At 42.7% G+C, this 15,297-nt stretch overlaps 1 protein-coding gene and 1 non-coding gene across 2 annotated transcripts in view; both read left to right on the forward strand.

Moving 5' to 3' along the window:
• Positions 1-15,297, forward strand: part of TIMELESS (timeless circadian regulator) — a 955,757-nt gene that overhangs the window by 213,969 nt on the left and 726,491 nt on the right. The window lies entirely within an intron of this gene.
• Positions 3,803-3,893, forward strand: TRNAS-AGA. Its single transcript has one exon. It is a non-coding gene; the product is annotated as a tRNA-Ser (tRNA).

Consider the following 15,297-nt stretch of genomic DNA (forward strand, 5'->3'; position numbering starts at 1 on the left):
GTGTTTTTGGTTTTAGCCTTATCTTTTAGGGTCTTCTGACATCTGGGGCAAGAAAAGACTGAGGATATGACGTCGGTCATGCGCATTTGTACCCTGACGTCCTGACGTCAGACTAATGCGCCTTGACCGACGTCAGCCATATACTTTGGTATTCGGGCCGACTGGGACAGCGGACTACCCAAGTGTTAGGACTGCAGCAATGTGGATCTTCGAACATCTACATTTATGGTAGGTACAAAACTGTACTTTTTTTTTTTTCTGAGCCTTTTTCTGTTCATACGTAGGTACAAGGCTATTGGCCCTAGGGCCTATACAAGCCTATCCATAACTATTCCCTGGCTGTAGCTTCCCACAAATATTTACTTTCCTGGACCCTTGATGTGATTCTGGGGGGGGGGGGTTCCCATCTCCCATCTCCCATCCAGTCTTCAAGGTTCCTCTTGAAGAGGGCCATTGAGGCGCTCTGCCTGACATGTATGGGCAGCCTATTCCAGAGTATGGGGAGCCTCTGGGTCAGGAAACTATCCCTCCAGCATGTTCTAGTCATCGTGATAACAAGGTTAAGATCCTTGGAGCGTGTGGCTCGGAGGGACTGGTTCTTTAAGTGTAGCATGTCCAACAACTCTGGGTTTGACATGGCCTTGTATGTTAGGCAGAGATCACCTTCTGAGTAGGCTATATGCGACAGAGTATAGCTCACAGGTTGGTACTAGGCTATCGGCTCTAGGGCCTATACAAACCTAGCCATAACAATTCCCTGGCTATTTCTTCCCACACTATTTACTTCTCTGGACCCCTGTCTAGCAGGGCGACTGATGTGATCCCCGGGGTGAATTTCCTTTCTCTCATCCAGTCGTCAAGGTTCCTTTTGAAGAGGGCCAAAGAGGCACTCTGGTTGACATGTATGGGCAGTCTATTCCAGAGTCTGAGGAGTCTCTGGGTCAGGAACCTATCCCTCCAGCATGTTTTGTTTATTGTGATGACAAGGTGTAGATCCCTGGAGCATGTGGCTGTGATGGATTGGGATTTCTTTAAGTGTAGCATGTCCAACAGCTCTGGGTTTGACATGGCCTTGTATGTTAAGCAGAGATCGCCTCTGAGTAGACTGTATGTGACAGAGTATAGGTGTTTTTTTTAAGGTGGTCAGCGTAGGGCATCTGCTTTAGGTTTGTGATTCATTTAGTGAGGTATTTCTGTGGCCTTTCCAGTTGTTGCAGATGTCTTGAGAAGTACATACCAAACGGGGCATTGTATTCTATAGTGAGTCTAATGAGGGATGAGTACAGTGGGACAATGACCTCCTTTTTTCTGGATGAAAAGCCCTTAGTGATGAGGTGTGCCACATAGAAGGATTTCCTGACTGTTGTGGCGATGTGGTTATTGAAGGAGAGACCACTGTCTACCTGTGTCGCTAAGTCTCTTATCACACTTTCGGTGTTTAGTGTACTAGTGTGGTAAATCACGGGTACATGTTTTTTTCCCAAAGGGGATAACTATACATCTCTTGGCATTGAGCTTGAGCCCATGGCTTTGGCACCAAGCATCTGTTTTTTTAAGGCCCTTTTATAGAGTATCCACATCATTTGGGGATTCAATAATGGCTCCCACTTTGCAGAACATATTCCACCTGCCCAACTATTTCATATGTCTTGTCATGAGTTTCATACTTGTTGGTTAATCCGCATCATGTTGACTTGTTGATTACGCAAAAACTCAGTATCTTCAACTCCATTTACCACCAGCTAACTGGCATAGCCAACAATCCTGTTAGCAGTTATAAGGAATGTAAATAAACTTCTCTAGCGCTCATGTCACTTTTCAGTACATTATTTGGATTAACTTTTTCATGTCAACATTACAGTGCTTTAACTTGGACTGCACTTCTCAGACCAGGTCACCAGTTAGCTCTTTTAATCTTGCATTTTCAGCAGTGCTTTCCATTATCACTCAGTAGATTCACGCACTAATTTCAAAAATTCTACCTCAAATAACCTAAGCCAACTTTTCTTGATTACCATACCAAGTATATCCTTGCATTTCTGAGTCCCTTATTTTCTTTTTCAGTGGTCCTAAATATAAAGCAGATAACAAAGGGGGAGGAGGACACTCCTGACTGGTTCCTCTGTTTAAACACAACTTAGAGAGTAACTCTCCAACTTTAATTATTGCCTCCAATCCCTCTTATATGCTTCCATTGTTCTATTTTTAAAATTCCAGCTTACTCTATCAAATGCTTTTTCTGCATCAGGACCCAACAACTGCAACATTCATTTACATTCTGCTTCCCTCTGGATCATCCTTGTTCTATTAATGTTGTCAAATGTTTTCCTCCCCTCCACAAAACAACATCAGTCCATATTGACCAATTTTAGAAACACCTTTGCCATTCTTTTTTTAGCTAGTATAGACATAAAACACTATAATCATGGTTTAAAACTGAAATGGGTTTACATGAAGCTAGTTCTGAAGGGTCTTTGATGTCTTTAGGTAATATACAGCCACCACAGCTTTCTTCTAAGATGCTGATAATTCCCTTCCTTTTAAAATACTGTTAAACAAAATATTGTATTTGTTTATTATTATTTATTAATTATTGTCCATAACGTCTCCTCTGGTTGATTAAAAAAATATGCTTGACCTATGTATAAAATAAAAGAAATAAAAACGTTTTTGCTACTTGTATTTTACTATCCATTCTAGTTCCAGTTGTATTATCTTTTTGTTTAGTCTGTTCCCTAATATCCTTAGCTGCCATAACAGAAGCCCTTTTAATTTATACTCCTAAATACCTTATCTTACTCTGTCCCTATAAATATGAGTATTGCTGAACCAATTTGTGTGGGAACATAATTTATAGTTATAGTCTTTGTTTATCTTCATTAATTTTATATCCTGAAAAGACTGAAACTATCTCAGAATGTTCCACGACATTGAGTTGTCCTTTTCTGAATTTATGCTACAAATATCCTTGTTTAACTCAAACTGTGACCTTTTAAATTTATCTTGTACTGTAAAACCCAGGGTGACCATCTACTTCATGAAGGATAGTAGTACATTTAGGCCCAGCCTTTCCTTCTGAACCTGCTGTGTCCTACAGTCTTGGGAGAAAAGGATGCAAGTACTGGAGTCATGGCTGTCATGCAGGGATTTCTTAAACTCCTAATGGCCTCTGCCTACTTGCCCCAAAAGTGTGGTGCAGTATGTGTTGTTCTTGCCCCAGTATGAATGCATCCTTCCCCATACTAGCAGCTTCCGGCTAGGGGGCATGTATAGCCCTTTGCATGGTTGTGTTTTATGAGTCCAGTTTGCAGGAGCTGCAGTAATTGGCCTTAGTTTAGGAGGCTGTCCTGTGGCAGGACCCTTCCCCACCAAATAAATGGGCATGTTGTAGCCTTGTCACTCACTCCAGTTCTTCCCTGTCTGAATCCTTCAACCTCTAGGCCATTAATCAACCCTGAATCATCTGTGAATTAGTATTTCAGTCTTTATATTCCAGGTGTGTCTGTGTGTGCTGATAGTGTAGTGACCCAGAGGCTAATTTATTGCACTTACACTGTGCAGCTGTGAGCAAGTTGATTAACCAGTCTACTGCTCCTGAGTCGCTCCTGAAAAGAGGCAATCATGTTCAGTATTGGTTACCTATTTAAGAGCACAAAATAAGCAATAAACAATGCTGGCCTCTTATTCTTATTCTTATTCTAGTCCTATAAGTGGAAAAGAGCCACTAGGCATGACGGCCTCTTTTTGAGAGGAGACATGAAAACATGGGGCTGGTTAGGGTTTTTTTATGTCTCTGTCACAGAACATCGTGGCCGAGTGGTCGAGGCGATGGACTAGAAATCCATTGGGGTTTCCCCGCACAGGTTTGAATCCTGTCGATTATGGTGGTGTTGGTGTGAATGACCTGAGCCGTACCTCCCTGGACTACATGAAGAGAGACATAGAAGAGCTCACTGATCACGTAGCCCAGGCTGGTATGACCCTGACTCAGAGTAATATACTGCCCTCACCAAGAATGATTTTGTTGTTTGTCTTTTGGCTTTTCCCGGTTAGGGGTCGCCACAGCAGAACTCCGGTCCGCTAATGATTGGCAGTTGGTTTTTATGGTGTCGAGTTGCCAGCCTGACGCCCAACCTTCAACGAAGGCACGCCCATTCAACGCATGTCTTTCGAACGCTCACTCAACCACGGGGAGTACATGCAGACTCCACACACAAGGCACTCCCAACCCAAGCCAAGAATCGAATGGGAGAACCTCTTGCTGTGAGGCAACAATGCTACCGCTGCACCAAGCATGATACAACGGTATAAAGAAAAAATTCTCTATTTCAACAATTGCCTAAGTTTCTGGTGTCATTCAAAGGGGATCCAGTGTCTGTCCACCTGGCATGACATGCTTGAGAAGCCACGCTGCTTCGTTAGAGACGGCTTGCACCTGTCACCCTTGGGCTTTCGAATATTGGCCAAGGCTCTTGCCACCCCCATAGTGCCTTTTTTAGGCAAGGCTCAAAAGACAAACCCACCGCCATAAATAACACAAGTAACAAAAAACTGAGGGCAATGCCACTCATTGCCAGAAGTCTAAACCTCAAAATGCACGCACTCGAGGCACTTCTCAGTATGGAAAAAAATCGATATATGTGCAGTAACAGAAACCTGATTTAAGGCTCCAGAGAGCACCCTAGCACTATCAGGCTACAACTCATACCATACATTTTGACCACAGAACCCAAACCAAAATACAAAAGGCAGGGGTGTATCCATATTCATCAAGGATACCCACACCTCCAGGTTAGTGGCACAGCACGATGCTTCAGAGATCATCAGTGTGCATCTAACAACGGGCAAAACTGTAATTCAAATTGCAGCTTGCTACAGATCACCCACCATGTCCCAGGGCCCCCATTCCACGTTTCTGGAAACGCTGGGAAACATAAAGGTGCTACCAAACACACTAACATTGGGTGATTTCAATTACCCAAACATTAACTGGGAGAACTACTCAAGTACTAACTCCCTTGCCCAACATTTCCTAGAATTTATAAACTCAAACGCCCTGGTTCAACTGGTCAGCACTCCCACCAGAGGTGACAACATATTAGACACTGTCATTACCAACATGGGCGACTGGTGTTCCACACCGGAGGTCATCTCCTCGCTGGTTAGATCTGACCATAAATCACTTTGGATATCCACATTCCGCCCCCACCCCTGGACAAGGAAAACACCGTGAAAACTTTTCAAAAGCAAACTTCACGTTACTTAAGACCGAGGTGGAAAGTTTCAAAGCCCCCTTGCTGAAGGATAATGCTATCCAAGCAGCAAAATTCTTTACTAATGCATTCTGCGGGCACCTACAAGAATGCATGGATTGTTCCATCCCAAGCAAAACCAAGACTCACTCCTCCGAGAAAAGGAAACCAGTCTGGTGGACTCCTGCCATAAACAAGCTATACAATAGAAGAAGGAAACTAGTACAGAAAAGAGTAAAATCCCAAGAATGGAAGACATCCCTGATCAGTATCAGCATGAAACTATGATTCCTCATAAAATCATTCAAGGCGAGCTTTGAAAGAAAAATTGCCAAGGACTCCAATGATAACCACAAGGCATTCTTTAGCTATGTCAAGAATCTAAGTGGCAATGCTCAGATCTGCTCAGAGTTAGTGCAGAATGGCACAAAATACACTGAACTGACCAATATCGCCAACATCCTGGCAGACAGGTTCATTGCAAACTTCACCCCCCAAAAGGGCCCATAACCATACCAAAAGAATGTAGAGTCCCTGAAATCACAGACACTCAGGTTAAAATAGCCCTCTCCAAGGCCAAAAACACAGCATCAATGGGACTGGACGTTGTCCCAGGCTGCATCCTACACGAGCTCAAAGACAAACTAACCCCACACCTAAACACACTGTTCAAACTCCGCCTCTTCACAGGCTACGTACCCATAGAGTGGAGCACAGACCCCGGGAACTATCGCCCTATAAGCCTGACTAGCAAGGCTGTGGAGTGCATCATCATGGAACTCATTAACAGAGACATTGGAAACCTCCAAACACTGGACCCTACCCAGTTCGGCTTTAAGGGCAGATCATGCCTCCTAAACCTGGTGGACTTCTTTTTAGATGAGGGAAATGTGGTACACACAGCCTACCTAGACCTCGCTAAGGTCTTCGACACCATTCCCCATTCTGGTGGTATAGACAAGCTCACTAGCCAAAACATAAACCGTTACATCATAAGATGGGTTGCCAACTGGCTCATGGACAGAACCCACATGGTGAGAGTTGCGGGAGCTAGGTCCGACTTTAAATTGGTTATAAGTGGCGTTCCCCAGGGCTCATTCCTAGGACCCCTCCTGTTTGGCATGTACGTCTCAGAGGTACAGGCAAGCACAGGAGGACTATGGCTGACCAAGTTAATTAGGGGCTATAATTGACTCTCCAGCTGACACAGACATCCTCCAAAAGGGTCTCACTGAGTCAGATACCTGGTGTCAAAATCATGGCCTCAAGCTAATTGCCAAAAAGTACATAGTCATCCCCTTTGGAAAAAACAAAGTACCCACAAACTACCACATAGGTGGTAGTCCCCTAAATACGGATGATGTAATAAGGGATCTGGGGACCCAAGTAGATAGTAATCTCACCTTTGATGATCACATTGCCAAAGTGGTTAGAAAATCCTTCTACGTGGCCCACCTAATCACAAAAGGGTTCGCATCCAGATCAGAAGATGTCATTGTGCCCCTCTACTCATCACTCATGAGACCCATCATAGAGTACAATGCCCCATTTGGGATGTACCTTACAAGACACGTGCAACAGCTGGAAAGACCAAGAGAATCACTGGCCTCAAACAGATGCCCTGTGCAGCTTGACTGATGAAACTCCAGCTGTATTCATTTGCAAACTGCCTACTCAGAGGTGATCTCTGCCTGACATACAAGGCCATGTCCAACCCAGAATTGATGGACATGCTCCACCTAAAGAAAACCTTATCCCCTCGAGCCACACGCTCTAGGGATCTAAACCTCACCACAACAATAAATAGGACATGCTGGAGGGATAGATTCCTGTCCCAGAGACTTCCCATGCTTTAGAACAAGATTTCAATCTACATTAGGCAGAGCTCCTTGCTAACACCTTTCAAAAGAAACCTTGACAAGTGGATGAGAAACAGAAAGTTTACCCCGGGGATCACTTCAGTGGCTCTGCTGGACAGAGGCACAGGAAACTAATCTACGGGAGCGGCGAAAGCCAACACATTCTGGCTAGGCTTATAAATGGCTTCGGGCAGATAGCCTAGTACCTATCTATGAACCTAACTACCTCATATTGGTAATAGCTTGGAAATTATTATAACATCCAGCTATGTGATCTGTAAGTTGCATTCTCCTTTTTTTTAATTTATCCAAGTCTTTTGGATTTCAATTACCATGATGGAAATGGACCTCATTCCCAAGTCAAAGTATGATTAAAGTTCATGAAAGTAGTAGTGTTTCACTCTTTGATGTCAGCCAGGAGTGCTCTTCTCAGCACCCGTACTGTGCCCAGTAATGAGTCCTCCTGCAATTCCTATGGAGTTACATGCATTGGTAACTTATCTAAATATGGTTGTAGATTCTTTTTTATAAGACCCGTTGCTCCTACTACTGTTGGAACTCTCTGGGTATCTTTCTTCCACCTTGCTCTCATTTCTGCCTGCAAATCCTGATATTTTATGACTTTGTGTTTGTCTGTATGGAAGACACTGTAGTCAATGGGTGTATCGATTTCTATGATCAATGCTACTTTTGCCTAATTTTCACAGACCACTATATCTGGTTTTCTTGCATCTATCTTTTGAATTATTGGTGATTCCATGTGTTGTAGTCTTCATCATTTTCTATGATGTTTTGTGGCTCATATTTCCAGTGTTTTTCAGCTCCATCAATACCATAATGTTTACACAATCCCCAGTGCAACAGTCTTGCCACATTATTATGCCTTTCAGTATACAGTCCTTCTGCCATTAGTATGTCACAACCAGCAACGAGGTGTGTGACCGTTTCCAGTTCTGTTTTACAAAACCTACATTTGTCTGTTTCTCTCACATGTTCAATGGACTTTGTAAACCAATGTGTGTGTGTAGCCCACTATCTTGGGCTGCCATTATTAATCTTTCATCTTTTAGTTTGAATTCATCTCTCCTTAACCATTCCTGCTTTCGATCCTGATCAACACGAGTTTCTTCCAGACGTTTTCTATACTTGCAACTATATTTATTCATTTTCCACATTTCTTCAGTTCTGATCTGATCCTTCACCTTATATTCTTTCTTTTTGCTTTTTAGCACATTCAGTTGCCACCTGATTTTTGTCTACTTCTGGGTTGATTTCCATTCCTGCTTGATGTCTATATGCTTCTGCTAGACTAAGCAGGGAAGTCCTCTTAGATTTATTCTCCTCATGTTTCAAAACTTTCACTATATTTGGGTCTTGTGAGGTCAGCAGATATGTGTGCAGTCACACAATTGCAGATCTATACATGTAATCAATTTCAAGGAGGCCCATACCTCCTTTGGAACGGGGAATATATAATCTTGGAATGCACTGATTTTTATAAATCATTTGGTGAGCATGAAACATCCTCCTTGTTTTCCTATCTAATCTATCCAACACGTTTTGGGTCCAGTCAGTCACTCCAAAACTATAAGTTAGGACAAGGAAGGGTAAATTGGTTTATAGCTTGAACTTTATTTCTAGATGTCAGTGCTGTTTTCAGGATTAATTTAAGTCTTCTAAAATATTCCTTACTAAATTTTATTTACATTTGTTCATGTTTTATTGTTGATCCTTCATCAGTTCCCAAATATTTATACACTCCCTGTTGCTCAAGTTCTTTTATGTCATATTGTTGTCCCATACAGATGTTTTCTTGGTGCTGCAGTTTTCCTGCTTTACAGGTTGCTTTTGCACATTTATCAAGACCAAATGACATTCTTATGTCATCTGAAAAAGTTTTGACTACTTGCAGTTGTGCTTAAAGTTCCTCATCTGATAAGCTATACAGTTTTAAATCATTGAGAAAGAGAATACGAGAAGTCTTTATACTTTGTTGTTTTCTAGCTAGTCAAATTATAGCCATAGCCTAAAGTGTTAAGTAGACAGACTAATGGGTTAAGGGCAAGACAGAATAGCAGAGGGGACAGGGAGTCACCCTGGAATATCCCAATTTGGATTTTTTTCCCTAAAATAATAATTTGTCTTTTATCTTGGCTTAATTGCAAAGTGGTCTGCCACTGTTTCATGGTCACTGTAATGTAATTGATCAGTGTAGGATGCATCTTTTTTAAGCACTCGTTTATCCATGAATGTAGGATGCTGTCAAATACTTTTTTTGTAGACAGTCCATGCCATACTTAAACCCTTTTTACAGGTCTCCATTATGACTTTATTTAGCAACAGATGATCCTTTATTCCATATGACTTTTTTTTATTGCCATGATTGAGTTTTCTTCTAAATGACTATAAACTCTGCCGGCATCAATTCTGGTGTATAGTTTATACATAGTTGGAAGGCAAGTTATTGGCCTATCATTTTTAGGGTAGCTTGCAGGTTCAGTCTTAAGTAGGAGCATTGTTTTTGCTGTTAGCTAGGTTAGTGTCTGTTTGGGGTGCGCATATAAGTAGTTCTTACTCGTAGCTAAATCTTCATGCAAAGATGTTAATACTTTTAACCAGACGTTAGGTACTGCATCTGGGCCTGGGGTTTTCCAATTAGTTTTTCTTAACTTTGTTTCAGTCTGTCTGTTAACTTCATCCCATTTCATATCCTGTACCTTTGAACTTCTTATACTTTCTTTTACTTCTTCTATCCATTTAGTATCTTTGTTGTGTTCCACAGGATCTTCATAAATACTTCTCCAAAATGTATCTATTTCTTCTTTTTTGGGTTGTCTTTCAGTTCCTGTTGCTTTGCTTTCCAATTCTCTATAAAGCTTTTTGGGGTCATCAATAAATTGCTAATTTATTATTTGCGATAGTGCATGATAAATCCTGATCTGTTAAAATATTGCGCATTGCTTTTTTCACATGTATCTATTGAGTATTTTTGTTGATCTGTTCCCTCTTCTATACTCCTCCAGCAGTGACACTTCTTGTCTTAACTGCTTTTCTCTATTTGATACTTCCATGATGGTATTTGATTTATCCCCTTCCTTTCTTTTACTACCTTGTGTTCTTGTGGTAGAATTTTATCTGTTACAGTAGTATATCCTGTTACAGTAATATATCCTGTTTACTTCTGTTGTGTTGCATGGATGTCTATGGACAGTCCTAATTACTATGTTCGTTTGTTTTATCAAACTTGTGACCTTTTGGGTTTTATTGACCTTTGTTGGTCTATTTCTTTCATTAATCTTAATATATCTGTCTATCTCTATTAAATTAAGCAACTCTTCTCTTATCTCATTTCCATCTAAACTGAGGACACATTTTTTGTTCTCCATTTTCTGCGGGCATTCTGTAGAAAGTTCTGTAGCATCTTCCTGTGACACATTCTGTTCAATTTCATCCTCTGTTGATCTGTCGTATGGGTACTTACTGGCCTATCACTCCTCAGCATTGACTGTTCCAGAGTTACCACAGTTTCCTGTTCCTTCCTTTGCTGTCCAGCTTCAAGTGAATGTTTATACTGGTTTCCTGTGGAAGGCTCCAAAATATCTTCATATGGCAATTGACCGTTTCCACTGGTTTCTCCTTAATTTGGATGTATATTGCTCTATCCTGCTGTGGTGCTTTCTGAGTTAAATGTTCTATGCTGAATCCTTCACTTTGCAGGTACTCCATAACCTCAGTTTCTATTTCTTTAAATTCTCCATTACTAATCATCTCTTCTACTTTTCCTCTGTCTTATTTTTTTATATTGTAAAGTTTTTCATGTGTGGATTCCTTTGCCTTTATTTTTCTTCAAATGTCTTTGGTGCTGCTCTTTTTGTATTGATTAGATATTCTTCGTGTTTCACTGTTGCAGTCATCACATTTGGGTTATCTGCCTGCAGGTAACCCTCAGCCAGCCTGAGTACCCGAGTCTTCGGATTCCTGCGTCGGATGCTGTCTCTTCTTCCATGACGTCAGGTCGTCAGGGGTATAAAACATGCAGCCGACACCATTACATTAGTCTTTCTTGCCGTGCGGTGCCTGAAGCAGAAGCAGTTCGCAAGTGCCGGTAGGTCGTCTCCTGAAATTTTCGTTTTCAAGTTTCAGAACCGTAGTTTTCAGAAAAGATAAGTACCCCGTTGGGGATCTTTTTTTCTTGCTCCAACTGATGTCAGTTAAAGTTAACAATTGTCTTACCTGTGGAAAGCAAATACCTCAAAGATTTTCATTCGTACAGCATTTCCTGCTTAGGCCAAGACCACGATGTCCCTCGCTGTCGATTTTGTGCTTTTTTCAATCTCCAAACTATTTGTCGTCGGGCTATCTTTGCAGCAAATTATTTTGGTACTCTGTCTCAATACTCCGAAATGGCTTTGTTAAATCATCCGACTACCGATTTTCCAAAAGAAGTAAGGATAAAAACAGAAACAGACTGCATAGGTCCAAAACTGCCGATGATGCTTCCGTTAAGCTAGTCGCCAGTCCTCCGGTACTCAATGAGGTGCTTTCGCAGCCCCTGATACCCACTACTTCAGATTCGCAGGCCTCTACTGAGACCCATTCGGAGTCCAGTATGCCGCGAGATGCTTCTTCGACTATGGAACCTGCGGATGTCTCTGCCTTGCATGGGTCCGGAGCCACTCTGCAGGCACCGGCTTCTGAGGGTGTATTCAGGCCTACAGACTTGCATTTTAAACTGATGCCATCTTCTTCATCCAGGCCTAAAACTCGCAGCACGCCTAGAAAACTGATGTCCAAACCGCAGGCTCAGGCCCATATGCCTAAAAATCAAATGCTTAGAATGGCTGAAGACCTTATTACCTTAATTAGGGAAAGCCAGCCTTCCCCATCTAAGAGACCTAGAACTGATTTTCCTTTTGATTCTTTTGATCAGGAATCTGAAATTTCTGTTCCTTCTGATTACCAGGATTTGCCCTTATCTACCTATGAGGATTCTGATGCAGAGGATTCCATTATCTCTGCTTCCCCTCCAGAAGATTTTTCTTTTGGTGAAACCTTGCACACTCTTAGGGAGCATGTCTGCTGGAAAAGTCAGGATTACTCTGACTCCAAAAAGAGGCTTAAGGAATTCTTACTCCTTCCTCAACACAGGCCTCCAGAAACCATTTCCCAAGGACCAAAAGGCATTTAGGCTACTGTTGCCAATAATCCTACCCCTTCTGATAGAGATTCTAGAGCCTTGGACAGATTGGGTAAGAAGGTATATACTTCTGCTACTTTGGCCATTAGGGCTTTACATTGCCAGTTTCATATGTTAAAGTATCAGCAGCATATTAAGGGACTACTTAAACAGAAGATTATGTTGATTCCTGACTGTGCTGAACACAAAGAATTACAGGATTTAATGCATTCTGCAGAACAAGTTAGTAAACATACTTTGCAATGTGGTTTTGACACTTTAGAGCTGCTGTCTCTGGGTCTGTACTTAAAAGGCATGCTTGGCTTAAGGAATGAAACTTGCCAGATCATGTTAAAGGTAAATTACTGGATGCTCCCTTAAACCATTACCACCTTTTTGGCAACAAAGCAGAAGTAGTTCTCAAAAGGATGGAGGAAAAAGCTAAATCTGTGCAAACTGTTAAAGATGTCCTACAAGTACAGCCTCCCAGATTTAGTAGGCATTGGCCTTCAAAGAATTGGTCCTTTCCAGTCTCTTCCAGGCATTCTCAGTCCAAACCCAGGAACAGCAGACCACCTACGCTACAGTCTCAGGCTGCACACAGGCCAAAGCAGTGGGGGGATCCCACTTCCAAAGCAGGGGGTAGTAAGCCACCCCCCTACGGAAAAGTGGCACAATGACTTAACCTTAACCCTTCCAAGCCCTGCTCAACTGCCTGTTCCCTTAGGAGGAAAGCTTGCCTTGCATGCAAAAAACTGGGAACTCATTACCCAGGACAAATGGGTTTCGAACATAGTTTCCCAAGGATACAGATTCCACTTCCACACACTACCAACCCCAAACGGTTGGACAGACCTACCCCCAAATCAGTGGGCGGAGGTCCAACAGCAGGTTCTCTTTCTTCTAAGTATCAGGGCTATTCAACCTGTCCCATCAGAACAAAGGGGACAAGGTTTTTATTCCAGACTTTTCCTGGTACCCAGAAAAGACAGCTCCTGGCATCCTGTCCTTGACCTCTCTATTCGAAACACCTTTCTAGTAATCCCAAAATTCAAAATGCTAACACTTCAACAGCTTCTTCATATGCTAGGCAAAGATGCCTGGCTGGCAACCTTAGACTTAAAGGAAGCTTACCTGCACATTCCAATAAGGGAATCTTGCAGGAAATACCTACGCTTCAGAGCAGGCTCCATACATTATCAGTTCTCTGCACTTCCCTTTGGCTTATCTACTGCACCCAGGGTATTCACAAAGTCTCTAGCTCCAGCCATAGCATTTTGCAGGCAGAGAAAACTATACCCATACTTGGATGATTGTCTGATTCAGGTAGAAAGCCAGGACTTGCTATTACAACATCTGGCATTCATAAAGAAACTTCTAACCTCACTGGGGTACACCATAAATGAAAAGAAATCTCATCTAGTGCCCTGTCAACAGATTGTATTCCTGGGAGCAAGCTTGAACACAACTTCCCAGATGGCTTTCCTCACTACAGAGAAGCAAGTTTATTTGACAACCTACTTCAAATTATTGGTCACAAAACCCCAGCTGTCTGTAAGGACAATTCTGCAAGCCCTGGGGTTCATGGCCTCTTGCATTCTACTAATTCCATATGCAAGACTGCATATGAGGAAACTACAATGGTATCTAAAAAGCCTATGGTGTCAACATTCTCAGGACCTGGAATCAATGATTCCTGTCATTCCTTGTATAAAGATAGAGTTCCTTTGGTGGGCAGAGGCCTGCTACCACAACAAGGGGCTTCCTTTCACTCTACCCCATGCCGCCCAAACCCTAGCAGACGCATCAGACTATGCATGGGGGGATCACTTAGCAGGGAAATGCATTCAGGGCAAATGGAATCCGAGACAGATGCACCTGCATATCAATCAAAAAGAAATGTTAGCTGTACAGAATTCCCTGACCGCCTTCAAAGACCGCATTCTTCCAGGACAACTGTTGGTAAAGACAGTCAACACCACAGTTATGTGGTACATAAACCAGCAGGGGGGAACCCACTCGTACCCTCTCTGCAGACTAGCCATGGCTCTGCGGAACACAGCCTTGAGCTACCAAGTGCATCTACAAGCTCAGTTCCTGCCAGGCAAGCTAAATTCACTAGCAGACCACTTAAGCAGAAATCTCATGGACCCACATGAATGGAAACTAGAACCAAAGATATTCAACCTTTTGAGGAACAAATGGGGGACTCCAGAGGTAGACCTGTTTGCCTCCCCTCAGAACTACCAATTGGACAAATTCTGCACAAGGACTCCCCACAGTCAAGCTTGGAAAGTGGATGCCCTGTCCTTTACCTGGGAAAGCCTCTCAGTTTATGCCTTTCCCCCTCTGCCTCTCCTATCGAAGGTTCTGCTAAAGATCAAACAAGACAAGCCAAGGACAATACTGATTGCAAAAGACTGGCCACGCCAGTACTGGTACCCCCTCTTGCGCAGTATGACACTGCTGGAACCATGGCACCTGCCTCAGACCCCTTCACTGCTGTCCCAGCAGGCGGGCCAGATTCTGCACCCTCAGCTTCAAACCCTGAACCTTGCAGCCTGGCTAATTCCTTGAGCTGTCCAATAGCATCCCTCATTAAGCAGGTGCTGGATGCCATTCTGGAGGCAAGGAGGCCTAGTACTAAAAAATCCTATGCTGAAAAGTGGAAAAGATACTGTTCCTGGATCCAGACTCAGGGGATGGGCACAACGGTGCCCAGCTTACCTCATATTCTTCAGTACTTAACAGAAATGGTCCACAAGGGCCTATCCTTCTCGTCAATTAAAATTCATGCCTCTGCCATTTCAGTACATTATAATACTGAGCCACCCCCTCTTTTCTCACCCCCTGCTAAAACAATTCCTTAGAGGGGCCAAACATTTAAGACTCCCCCCGGAGAGCCCCCACTCCAGCCTGGGACCTTTTCGAAAAGCTCACTCTTCCCCCACTTTGAGCCAGCTGCAACAGCAGAGTTGAAATTCCTTTCTTGGAAAACAGCCTTCCTTCT

Source organism: Protopterus annectens, chromosome 9.part0 (genome assembly GCF_019279795.1).
Source record: "Protopterus annectens isolate FY-2018-M chromosome 9.part0, PAN1.0, whole genome shotgun sequence".
NCBI classification, from domain to species: domain Eukaryota; kingdom Metazoa; phylum Chordata; order Ceratodontiformes; family Protopteridae; genus Protopterus; species Protopterus annectens.